This window comes from Herpailurus yagouaroundi, unplaced genomic scaffold (genome assembly GCF_014898765.1).
Source record: "Herpailurus yagouaroundi ecotype Mexico unplaced genomic scaffold, PumYag 197, whole genome shotgun sequence".
NCBI classification, from domain to species: Eukaryota; Metazoa; Chordata; class Mammalia; order Carnivora; family Felidae; genus Herpailurus; species Herpailurus yagouaroundi.
The window spans coordinates 21,479,401-21,492,978 of NW_024412428.1; the positions used below are offsets into that span (position 1 = coordinate 21,479,401).

The window sequence follows — 13,578 nt, forward strand, 5'->3', positions numbered from 1 at the left end:
CTTGCTTAGCGGCTCCAGGTGTGGAGGGGTCCTGAGGGAGCAATGGAGGCGAAGAGGGGTCGGAGGGAATACACCTGGTGCCTTCCTCACTTACCTGAAAGGGAGAGGTTTTCTTGGGCTGAGTCTCAGCCCTGGCTAGAGAGAGTGATGAATGGTGGTTCTGGTGGGGCGGGGGAGATCCCAAGCTTTGGTTTCTTCGTCATTGTGAGGGCTCTGCTGCCTTAACACTGATTCCTTGGGTGCCAGAGAGCTACACCCATAATCTTTGTCTCGGAAGACTGACCATCAACTCTCCTAAGGAGGTTGTCTGATGGATTGATTCAGAAAGGAAGAAGGCTGGTTATTAATAGAAGGGGAAAGAGGGAGATGCCTCACCACTATCCTCAGGTTAGAAAGAGACATCTTTATTGTCTGTCGTTTGCGAGGGAGTGACTGCTAAAGTGTTGGTTCTTGTCATTAGTTACCCTCTGACTAAGGCCATCCTTTGGTAATAGTAGGCGTCTAGTTCTGCGTTTGGGCAGTTTTATATATTGGTATGCAGCCAGCATTCCTGCAGTGGTCTTTTTTTAAATCTAGAAAGTGGTGGTCTTTGCAGAAACAGGGGAAGTGAAGGAAGAACTTTGGTAAATCTTTGTTTCGCTGGTTACGATCTGTTGAAGCTTTAGGAATTTCTTGGTCTGCCTTGACTTGCTTGGTTGCTTTGTCAGGGACAAGGAGGCGTTTGTAAGGAAAAGCACCTTCTGAGCTCTTTATGGGGTGGGAGGAAGAAAAGAATTACCTCCTTTTTCCTGATCTTTTTTTGTTTTTTTTAATCGAAGTAGAAAGCACGCATTAGCTTTCATTTTGGAGGAAAATGTATCAGATCTGAAAACCTAGCCGATAAAAGGCTAATATTTTTGATGAGAAGTTTTGACATGCATTAGACCAAAGCAGAGATACTTGCCTTATTACCTTGGGTTTAGTTTTCCAGTTACCCAAGGTTAACTGATGACTCAACCTAGTCAACAGCAGTAAAACAATGGAATGATTAAAAACTAATTTTCTTTTTAAGATTTGCTTTTTAAATCTTAAGCCTAAGTTTCAAGAGTTCAATAATTTAGTGTTGAGTTGATGGCTAAGGTACTTGTTAATACCAGCTATCATAAAGTAGCTAAGAAAGATCAGTGGCTAAAAAACATAAAGAGCACGTAATGGCAGCTCAGTACTTGTTTGCCGAAATTTTTGTATAGCATTCTCATGTAATAGCATCTGGTATATGTTCAGAAGTATAATTGTTGAATGAATAAATAAAATAATGCAGTAATTGGAAGGTGTGGACATACATTTCTTTTTAGCCTAACTGAAAAATAATTTTTTAAGCTGCTTTCTAGAATACTTGATTGTCACTTCTCTGAACTAAATTTATTTGTTGCTTCCAGTTTATGCATACAAATAATGTTATGGAGAGGTTCATAATCCTTTTTTGTGAGGTCTTTTTATGAAATCTTAATACAGAGAAATTTAGAAATGGAGATGAGCCCGTAAGTAATAATGCTCTATTTGCCATTTTTTTTGAAAGCAGTTTCAGTAAATGAATACCAAACTTACCAGTGCTTTAGATCTCTTCTGCTTAAGAATTTCTAGTTTCTTTTTACCACTGCTTAAAGTCAAAATACTGCACCTGTAAGTTTACTTTATTGCTTGATATGTTCTGTAATTTTTAAATAATAAACTAGGTAAGTATGAGATTTTTCTTTGAAGAATACAGTTCTCTAAATTTCATAATGTATAATTTGAAGATCCTTACAGATTTTTTTAAATAGTACTTTTGCATGAACAATGCTAAGTGATTTTAAGTACAAGTGATTTAACTTCCATTGGTATGTTAAGGATTATTTTTCGGGGCGCCTGGGTGACTCTGTCGTCCGACTTCGGCTCAGGTCATGTCTTGCAGTTTGTGAGTTCCAGCCCTACGTTGGGCTCTGTGCTGACAGCTCAGAGCCTGGAGCTTGCTTCAGATTCTGTGTCTCCCCCTTTTTCTGCCCCTCCCATGCTCATGCTCTGTCTCTCTCTCTCAATAATAAATAAACATTAAAATTTTTTTTAAAAAAGGATTTTCATTGCAATCTCATAATATATATATACATACACAAGTGTAGATTTTTTTCCCCATTATCAATTGATGCATGCTGTTTAATTAGAAAAAATGTAGTAACACCTTTGAAATGAATATGGTATTTTGTGGCAGAATATAGAGTGAATCTACTTATCTTCATAAAAAATCAATAAAAACTGCTCTCAACCTGTTTGGAGTTATTGCATTTGATATTTTAGAAATCTAAATGATTTTATTAGTGAAGTTTTTGGGGTGTAAGCACTTTTAAATAAAAATAACATTTAAAATATGATAGATTTTTCCACCTCATTAACTTAAAAACAAATTTGCATAAGTCATCTCTTTTTAAAATTATTTTTGAAGTACTACTTGAAATACCTTTTTATGCTTTGCAGTAATTTTGATCATACAAATGTTACTTTGGGGGAACATTTTGAGATTAATTTTCAGAAATATTTCTATATTCCTCATTAATTGGTGCATTTTGCCATCACTTTTCTAGTCTTTAACAAAATGGTTCATTATGGGGATAAATGTGCCTAAAAATAAAAAATGATTTAAAACCGTATGAAGATCAAAATCACCATTGAAGTTTGTGGTGTTCTGTTAATGAAATGATTGAATGCCTGAGTCATGAGGATGACCGTTAACTACAAAAAATGCTTGTGAGATAAAACATGTGGGACATTCAGATTATTTCATTTAAAGAGAAAATGTTTCTTTTTAAAAGGAAACATTTGAAGTATATATTTAGCCTTTTTTAAAAGAAATTGAAAAACTATAATTTTGCCTTTACTATGACTTCTCCCTTTGTAATAATCTCATTTGTTTCTGCTGTTTAAACTATAATTTTTGTGGGGGCACCTGGGTGGCTCAGTCAGTTGAGCGCCCAACTTCAGCTCAGGTCACGATCTTACGGTTTGTGAGTTCGAGCCCTGCGTCAGGCTCTTTGCTGATGGCTCAGAGCCTGGAGCCTGCTTCAGATTCTGTGTCTCCCTCTCTCTCTGCCCCTCCCCCACTTGTGCTCTGTCTCTGTCTCTCAAAAATAAATAAATGTAAAAAAATAAAAATAAATAAAAAACTATAATTTTTGTGCAGATAAGCCATAATTCTATGTCAAATTCTGTTCTTTTAAGCTCTTAGCACTCATTTCTCATAGATTTTTGGACAGCTAGATCTACTCAACTTGTATGCAACTCAACATCTTTTATGTTTCCTATCTTGATTAATGGTGTAGTTATCTTCTGAGTGGATCAGATTTAAAACTTCAAATTCTTGGGGCACCTGGGTGGCTCAGGCAGTTAAGTGTCCGACTTTGGCTCAGGTCATGATCTCACAGTTTGTGGGTTCAAGCCCTGCGTCGGGCTCTGTGCTGACAGCTCAGAGCCTAGAGCCTGCTTTGGATTCTGTGTCTCCTCTGTCTCTGTCCCCCCCGCCCCCCTGCATAAATGAACATTAAAAAAATAAATAAATAAAACTTCAAATTCTTCCCTCTCCCTTTTGCCCAACTCTACAATCTGTAGCTTCAACCTCCAAAATCACTTTCCTCTTTTTTCTACTTTCATTGCCACTGCCTACTGTAGGTCCTCTTTTTCTTAACGTTTTATATGCCACTGTATTTTTGACAAAGCCTTCACTTCTCAACTTCGAATTTGTATTAGTTAAGATGTACGTTTGTGACATTCTATATGTATGTACTGTGACAACCTAAAAAATAATTGTGGCCCCCAAGTTTTTTAATAAAGTTATTTTATTTTAAAAAATTACAAATTTCTTTCATATCTAAAAAGATGAGCTAATTAGGTTGCTTTGCTGCAAAAAATTGTGGGGAGTCTCCAAGATCCTTCTGACCTGTTGCTCTAACACTTCATCCTTCAGCTTCATCTTGTGGACCAAGATGGCTGCTTCACTTCCTGCCATTTTTATGCCACATGCTTAGGTTAAAAGGCTGAAAGGTATAATGGTAGGAAACAGAATATTTGCACATGGGGGTTGGAATAGGATTTTATCCTCTAAATTTTAAAAAGCTATATTGTCACAAAATTTTAAGTAAGAATTTCAGTGAGAATGTCATGAACTTTTGATGATTCTGTTTGGTTCCTACAATTAGATTTGGGAGGAATAAGGTGTGTAGCTTGTGATCCTCAACTATCACTTGCAGACTTGGGGACTACTTTATACTTTCCTTTTCTCTGTAAAAACGGTTCTCACTGCCTTCAATTAACCTTTGAAAGTAATGGATGCCTAGCTCAACTTCCTCTTTGGAATATAGACAGGTTTAATTTTTTTTTAATTTTTTTTTTCAACGTTTATTTATTTTTGGGACAGAGAGAGACAGAGCATGAACGGGGGAGGGGCAGAGAGAGAGGGAGACACAGAATCGGAAAAGGCTCCAGGCTCTGAGCCATCAGCCCAGAGCCCGATGTGGGGCTTGAACTCCCGGACCGCGAGATCGTGACCTGGCTGAAGTCGGACGCTTAACCGACTGCGCCACCCAGGCGCCCCTAGACAGGTTTAATTTAATCACAACCTCTTCTTGCCCTGTACTCAAAGTCTTCATTTAAGCATGTTTTATATTACCTTGTTTCTCACAGGCTGTGACAAACAAAATAATTCCTTGGAAAGCAAGACTTGTTCCTGAGTCATGAACAAGTTTGCATGCAGTTGGTATTGGATGCATGTTTGCTCATTTGAAGTATATTTCATATTTCAAATAGGATTAAAAATTGGATGGGAAGGTCCATGGTGGGCCTAGCTTGCTTTACATGTAAAGTAGGATCTATACGTCTGGAGGATGTACTGGTCTCTTACAAATCAACAAGTAAGAATATCAATACCCTGACAAAAGGAGCAAAGGACATGAACTCATGATCACAAAATAACAAGCACAGATGGCTTACGTGAAAAATATTTAACTTGTAATTAGGGAAATAAATATTTACATAAGCAATTTGTAGGGCACCTGGGTGGCTCAGTTAAGTGTCTGACTCTTGGTGTCTGCTCAGGTCATGATCTCGCAGTTTATGAGTTCGAATCCCACATCTGGCTCTGTGTTGACAGTGCAGTCTGCTTGGGAGTCTCTCTCCCTCTCTCTCTCTGCCCTTCCCCTACTCACTCACCCTCTCTCTCAAATAAATAAACTTTAAAAAAATTTAACAAGCAGTTTGTCAGAATGCATTGAGACAAAACTATATATACTCTGACCCTTTGTAAGGAAACTTCTATGGAAATGGAGATGGGGTCAAAGCTTTACGAACACAGTGTAACTGTATTTGGGAATAACTGGAGGTAAGGAATAACTAATGGTAGAAGAATGGTTTTATAAATTATTACACATTCATCATGGTAGACTATATTTCAGCTTGTTAAAAGTATTTCAAAAGGTGTTTAATGATACAGGGTACTTAATGATGTTGGAGAAAGGTCACCATTTTGTGTTAAGTGAGAAAAGTATAGAATAGTAATTGAGGAAATGAAATGAGATACCACTATGCAGCCTATATAGAATGGCCAAAAAAAAAAAAAAAAAAAGGAAGGAATGAAAAAAAATAGCAAGTGCTGGCAAGGATGCAAGGCAACAGGATTCAAATCTTGCTGGTGGGACTGCAAATACCAGTCATTTGGAAGACAGTTTGGCAGTTTTTAGAAAATCAAACATGCCTTTATTATGAGACCTGGCAGTCTCACTTCTAGGTTGAAGTCATCTCATTTCTGAGTTCTTTTTATTTCTGATTTGTTGGGTTCTTTCAAGGGTGTCATCTTTTCCTTAATGTAATGTTATATGGCTCATTTTTATGTTTTTTTTTCTTATAACAGTATGTATTTATAGCATAGTCAGTTTCCCTGTGTATTTATGTTATCCTGCACTAGGAAGAGGTTTGTTTCTGTATTACATTGCAGGGATGTACTACTGCAGTTTTAAAAAACCCATTCCCCAATTAAGAGACATCTGGGTTATTTCCAGTGTTTAGTGATTACAAATACAACTGTTATAAATATCTGCAGAGAAGTGAGTTTAGGTTTCATTTCACTTTTCTTGAGAAAAGCATAGAAGAGTCCTTGGGGAAATGCAAATTAAAATCATAATGAGACGCCATTACATATTCCATATAATGGCTAAAAACTAAAATGCACACATTTTCTATAAGTATTTGTATGTACAGATACTCAAAATGTATAAAACATGAAAAGTTACCAATAACACCAAAAATATCAGATGTATTAGTAATATATGGGCTCAACTTAATGAAAAAGGTTTTCAGATTTGTGTATACAAAAGGTAGAGCTATACAAGTTATTAATAATAAAGGGAATTAATAAATGAAGAATTTAAAAAACAATAATCAAGGGAAGACCAAAGATACATCAGATAAATGCAAATTTTAAAACAGGGTTTTCATCTTGGTATCAGACAAGGCAGGATTTAATTCAAAAAGCATTAAAATAAAGGATATTGTCCAAGTTAAGGGCTACATTCACAATTAAGATTTTTTTTTAAATGCTTATTAAATAATACATCAACAGCTTTTATGAAGTATAAACTATAAGGGATGTGAGGAGAATTAGAAATCTGCTTATAGAGGACTTTCACACACCTTTCTAGTACCACTAAGTATATTGTAGGGTAAATCTCCTAGATTTATATCAAAGTTTGAGTCCACTAATGGAGAATACATCTTTTCAAGTGCACAGGAGACAGTTTTAAAAAATCTGCTATATTAGACCACAAAGAAAACCTCAGTCCTCCCCCCCCCCAAAGTCAAACTTTTGATCACATGCAATAAAACTGGAAGATAATTTTTAAAATAAAAAATAACACGTGACTAAAGGTGTCTGTAGGACTATGGTAACTTTCTAAATCCAGATCTCACCATACATTCTTTAAAAACCATACAGATCTATAAAGAGAGCAAATAAAACCACCACCATCCTTGCCTAACTAATTTCAAATTATGGGTATGTACGGAAGCAAATGCTGAAATGCAGCAGAGTGAGCTCTGGCACCCATGCTGAAGTGGCAAATGAGGTTGACACTGTTGAGAACAGGAGAAGGAAGCAAGATCTAGAATCAGTAGAATGCAGATAAAATTCCTCCAGAAAGTGAAAGCCCTACCCTAAGGAAGGAAATACTAACAAATTTGAGACCTGTTAGACAAAAGGAAGGGACTTGAAAGCTCATGGGACCAAAGAGGCAGTCTGAGAAAGGTATTGCTTTTGAGATAAGAGGAGAGTTGGAAGGGACACCATATACTTGGAGACCTGGTGGTAAGAGTAAGAAAAGATAGTAGAAATTAGGGATCTTGATGAAAAAGAAGATACATCAACCACTCTCACCCAAAAAGGAATCATGATTTAAAAAACTGTACTTTATCAAACCAACAGAAGGTGCTGTTGAACTAGAAAATCTAGTAATTTTTCTAAATCCCTCACTCCTGTCTATATGTTATTGTTAATCTGGTTTAGGAAAATTAGAACATTTCAAAATGAAAAGACACTGGCACATAACATCCATATAAAGTTACTATAAGTAGAAAACATAAATTTTGAGTCAGAATATTTCAGCTGATGAAAAGTCTCTCCCAAAATATTCAACTATAAGAGCTAAAGAAAACCACAGCACAATACTCCTACCTGAATTAAATATCCACGGATAAGCATTTGCAGAGATAAAGTTCAAATACAAATTCAGAACCCCAAAACAAATGGACAAAAAGAGGAAGATGTGAAAAGTAAATCTGCTGAACTGAGGAAATAAAATGAAGAAAAATCATCTTTTATAAATTTTTTTTCAACGTTTATTTATTTTTGGGACAGAGAGAGACAGAGCATGAACGGGGGAGGGGCAGAGAGAGAGGGAGACACAGAATCGGAAACAGGCTCCAGGCTCTGAGCCATCAGCCCAGAGCCCCATGTGGGGCTTGAGCTTACGGACCGCGAGATCGTGACCTGGCTGAAGTCGGACGCTTAGCCGACTGCGCCACCCAGGCGCCCCGGAAAAATCATCTTTTAAAATGAAGCTAAAGTCCAAGATACCTAAAGGAGAATAGAGTTCCTGAATGTAAGAGGTATTGAGGAAAGACTTGAAGATAGCCAGAAGAAGGAAAATTAAATGAAGAAAGATAAAGAGCAAATGATACAGACAATATGTAAAAATTAGAGTTCTTAGGAAGAGAAGAGCAATAGCAGAACTAATATTTAAACTTCAATCCATGGAAACATTCTGGAATGAACAGAAGACTCAAATTGAAAAGGCTCATTGTGTACTGAAAAAATTGATCTAGAATGGTCAACTCCAAGGCATATCCTAGTAAAACTATTGGACATTCAAGTAGTGAAAAATTCCTCTAGGCTTCCAGGTAGACAGAAGACATTAGGAACAAATTTCTCAAGAGCAACATACAAAGCAGAACAGGCACAGATTGTTAAAGTCTATGAAATTGTAAGACGGGGATTTTATAACTATGACTCCGTCCCAGAAAAAGTGAAAACGATGATAAATTCCATACACTAAAAAAAAGTTACATGATGAAAAGTATCATAAGCAACGTAAAAAGATCAGTGACAAGGTAGGAAGAAATAATTGAATTTACATCACAAAGAGCTGATCTCCTAGCTAATCTCTTCTAATAACCTAGAAGTCAGAGCAAATGACTGGCAACCCAATAGAAAATTGGGCCGAAGATATGAGAGGTCACAGAAAAAGAAATGCAGCTGACAAACACACAAAAGATATTTAACTTCAGTCATACTAAGAGAAATGTAAATAAAAGCTATACTAAGGGGTGCCTGGGTGGCTTAGTTGGTTAAGCGTCTGACTCTTGATTTCAACTCAGGTCATGATCTCATGCTCAGGCCCCAGGTCTGGCTCCTCTCCGAGCTTGGAGCCTGCTTAAGGTTCTCTCTCTCCCTCTCTCTCTCTGCCCCTCCCCTGCTCGTGCGTGGCCCCCCCCCCCCCCACCAAAGCTATACTAAAAATTATAGCTACACTCAAGCCTTTCTCAGCAAAATCCAAAGTTATATAATATGTTCTGTGGATTGTGGGGAAACGGGCACTTTGATGAATTGCTGGTAGGGATACAAAAGCACAAATCTTGGGAGGGAATTTGGCAGTATCCAACTCGTGTGTATAATATACATATATTATATGTATACTAAATTACACGTGCATTTTTTTTGACCCGGGCACCTAACTTCTAGGAATCTGTTCTAAAGACACAGTGACATAAAATATAAACTGGCATTTGTATGAAGTTACTCACAGCAGCATTACTTGTATTAGCAAAAGATTAGAAACAACCAAAATGCCTGTTAATAGGGGACTAGGTAACTAAAGTACATTCAATAGTGGAATAATCTCCATTCCCCTTCCAAGTTGCTGTTTTCTCCAGAAGTCATAAAAGAGAGTGTAGAAAGTCTACATGTACCAACATTGAATGATCTGCAGAATATATTATGAAGTAGAAAAAACCCCAAAGGCATGAAACAATATATAATCTATAGGTAGAAGGAGGGAATGTGAAAGGTGCCAACAGCGGATGAGAGATTTCTCTGTTACTTATTTATATAGTTTTGACCTTTGAATCATGTATGTTTACATATTCAAAAATTAAATTAAAAAAGTAGAACTGAAGGCACCTGGATCGGTCAGTTGGTAAGTGCCTGACTTCAGCTAAGGTCATGATTTCATGGCTCGTGAGCGAGCCCTGAGTCCGGTTCTGTATTATCAGCTCAGAGCCTGGAACCTGGTTTGGATTCTGTCTCCCTCTCTCTGCCCCTTCCCCTCTCTCTCTCTGTCTCTCTCTCTCTCTGTCTCTCTCTCTCTCTCTGTCTCTCAAAAATAAACATTAAGAAAAAAAGAAGAACTAAAAGAAAAATTTAAGAAGGAATGGAAATAAATTTACATAACTATAGCATTTTGGTGTCATAACCATACAAGAAAAGGAACAATTTCTAATGACTTTAGGACCTAGATTTAGCATTATTATTGTTATATTGTTATTTTTAAAGTATTTTATGTATATTATTGGGCAAAATAGATGTAAAATATCGATAATTGTTGAACAAAACCACAGAAGTTCGTTAATGCTGTAAATTAAGAAAATGTAGTCTCAAAATTTCTTTGACAGATTGAGCAAAATGGAAGCGAAATACAAAAAAACACAGGACAGCTACATAACAGAGTACATGTTATATGGCACTGTGTCAGACACTATATATATATGATTTGACTCTTGCGTATACCTATGGAGAATCATGATATTTTATTCCTATACAGAGAGGTTACATAATTTGCTTCAGATTAGACAGTTACAGAGTGGGAGGTTGAGATTTAAACCTAGATCAATGTGATTCCAAAGCCTGTGCTTTTTCTACTACATTATTGCAGGATTTCAAATATTGAGAAGAAAGAACATCAGGAGCTAAATGTTCTATTTAAACCAGTAGTTGCTGCTCAGAAAATACATTAATATGCAGACCCTAAGTCAGTGGTTTATATGTTCTTCATGCAAGAGCAATGCACTAAAGGAGAGAAGTGTAAGTTTTCTCTTATTTCTGATGGGGAAATGTAAACACATGTACACATATATCCTTATATTGATGTCGAAGATAAAAATTTTGTGAAAGTTGCTATCAATGACTGAAATTAATAAAAGATGCAAACTAAAAGTGTGGGAAGTAGGAAAGAAAAACTCTAGTAGGCATGGATTTTTATGATGCTGTTAAAAGCAAAAAAACCCTTCAAAGCTTCTCTTTGTGATACTTAAAAGCTCTTTTAAGCTTTGCACAGCCTTTTTATAAAAATTGGCCTCTAGGGGCAACTGGGTGACTCAGTCAGTTAAGCGTCTGACTCTTGATTTTGGCTCAGGTCATGATCTCGTGGTCATGAGATTGAGACCAGTGTCAGTCTCCGCGCTGGACCCTGCAGGCATGGAGCCTGCTTAGGATTTCTCTCTCCTTTTTGTCTGCCCCTCCCCCCACTTGTGTGCACATGTGTGCATTCTCTCTCAAAATAAATAAATAAAAACGTTTCTAAAAATTGGCCTTTGAGATACTAGCTTAAGTAAGTTATGTTTCCTGTGGAAGATGAGGGCTAATGGATATATTTTGGGGGTGCTAGGGCTCCCCTTCTCTAAGCCACCCCCTCATACCACTACTGGTTTCCCCTGATGATAAAATATTTTCACTTAGTTCAATGCTACTTTCTAAAAGTTCTGGCACTTGAAGTAATTGGGGTATAGGGATTTTCCTGTTTTAATTGGTTTATCTATCTATGATTATGGTGGAAATTTAATTTGTAATTCTATATACCTGATAACAGTAAGAAAATATATTGGATTTGCTATAAAAGTTTAAAAATTAATTTTGAAGCTTTTCTTTTTGTCAGAAGCTGTGTTGATCAGTGACTTTGGTGAAGACAGAAAGTTGAAACCGATTTGCAGATGATATACAACTTCTAAGGTAAGCTAATATAATGACTCAGTCAAGAGTATAAATGTTCTTCACATACTTGAAGATTACAGTAACACACTAAAAACTATACAGGAATATATATATATATGTGTACACACATATATATATATATATATAATATCCTAATTTAAATTTCACAAAGCAATTATAGAAATATTAAATAGATTTCCCTTTCTGGCAGTATGATAGACAAGAGTTCTTGAATTCGGCCCCCCCCACCAAAGATGAAAAACACTAGATTTAATATTTAAAAAACCTTCATTATGAGTGGATGAACCTATAAGAAAATAAGGGAAACTTTTTGTGGCTTGAAACAGAAGAAGTACATCCTGTGAGGTAAGCAAGTGCTGAAGTCACTGAATACTCTGGGGATATGCATGGATTTCTGTTAGTATAGAAAGTTGTGTATGGAGAGGGATGGGACAGGGAAAAATTCCTTGGGTTCTGTAGAGTGTAGGGGGCCTGATCAGACACCATCTTGGAGAGGCATAGAGCTCTGGGTGGAGTTAAAATCTCTCCTACTGGGGCACCTGGCTGGCTCAGTTGGTAGAGCATGCAACTCTTGATCTTAGGGTTGTGAGTTCAAGCCCCACGGTGGGTGTAGAGATTACTAAAATAAAATAAATAAACTTTGAAAAAATAAAATCAAATCTCTCCTACTACTTCCTGGTTACCGGCTCACATTCACTTGGATTTGAGGCCTTAATTTATACTATTTTCATGGTCCCTAAATACTTATTTTCACAGTCTCCCACAAATGGAGAATTTTAATTTGAAATGGACCTTGGTCTCTAACACTTTTCAGTACCTGACAGAAACAACTAAAAATCTTCCACAGAGGGAGTTATAAATGTTCTTGACAAACATTTGTTTGTCAGAGTATCATTATTAAAATTCTAACAAATAAGCTGTTACACATTTTTTTTTTTAAGTTTATTTTTGAGACAGAGAGAGACAGAGCATGAATGTGGGAGGGGCAGAGAGAGAGGGAGACACAGAATCGGAAGCAGGCTCCAGGCTCTGAGCCATCAGCCCAGAGCCCAACACGGGGCTCCAACTCATGGACTGCGAGATCGTGACCTGAGCTGAAGTCGGACGCCCAACTGACTGAGCCACCCACGCGTCCCAGTCTTACACATTTTTTAAAATCACAAAACATGAAGGGAGAAAATCAAAATTCCATGAGCAAAGAGCAGAAACCACAAACAACCGAAACAAATCTACACAGGTTTTTCCTATTAGGAATATCCAAGGGGCACTTGGGTGACTCAGTTAAACATCTGACTCTTGATTTTCACTCAGGTCATGATTTCACAGTCATGAGAAACTGAACATGGAGCTTGCTTAAGATTCTGTCTTGGGCGCCTGGGTAGCTCTGTCGGTTAAGCATCCGACCTCGGCTCAGGTCATGATCTCACCATTTGTGAGTTTGAGCCCCATGTCAGGCTCTGTGCTGACAGCTCAGAGCCTGGAGCCTGCCTCAGATTCTGTGTCTCCCTCTCTCTCTGCTCCTGCGCCACTCATTCTCTGTCTGTCTCTCAAAAATAAACATTTAAAAAATTTTTTAAAGATTCTCTCTCCCCCTCTGCCTCTCTTGCATGTGCGTGCTCCCTCAAAAAAGAAATACCCAATACATAAAATAAATATTTAATATTTAATACATAAAGGAGGGATGCTAAAACATAAAGAGTAATAGAATTAAAAAAAATTTTTTTAATGTTTATTTTTGAAGGAGAGAGAGACAACATGAGTGCGGGAGGGACAGAGAGAGAGGGAGACACAGAATCCGAAGCGGGCTCCGGCACAGAGCCTGATGCGGGGCTCAAACTCACGAACTGTGAGATCATGACCTGGGCCGAAGTTGGACGCTTAACCGTCTGAGCCACCCAGGTGCCCTAAAGAGTAACAGAATTTAAAAGTGACCAGGCATATTAAAATAAGAGCCAATTAGAATATCTGAAATGAAGGGCACCTGGGTGGTTCAATTGGTTAGGCTCCTGACTCTTTAAAAA

General features: G+C 37.2%; 1 protein-coding gene across 11 annotated transcripts in view; it reads left to right on the forward strand.

Moving 5' to 3' along the window:
• The window catches only part of CAB39L (calcium binding protein 39 like), a 130,797-nt gene that overhangs the window by 162 nt on the left and 117,057 nt on the right, over nucleotides 1–13,578 (forward strand). For 4 of the 11 annotated variants that reach the window (XM_040448393.1, XM_040448387.1, XM_040448384.1 and 1 more), the window contains exons 2-3: nucleotides 10,482–10,630; nucleotides 11,481–11,554. The gene's annotated coding sequence lies outside the window, so the exon portion shown is untranslated. Of the gene's footprint in view, nucleotides 1–75; nucleotides 388–10,481; nucleotides 10,631–11,480; nucleotides 11,555–13,578 lie in introns of those variants that run through there. The other 7 variants (XM_040448389.1, XM_040448392.1, XM_040448395.1 and 4 more) reach the window with 5 other exon arrangements.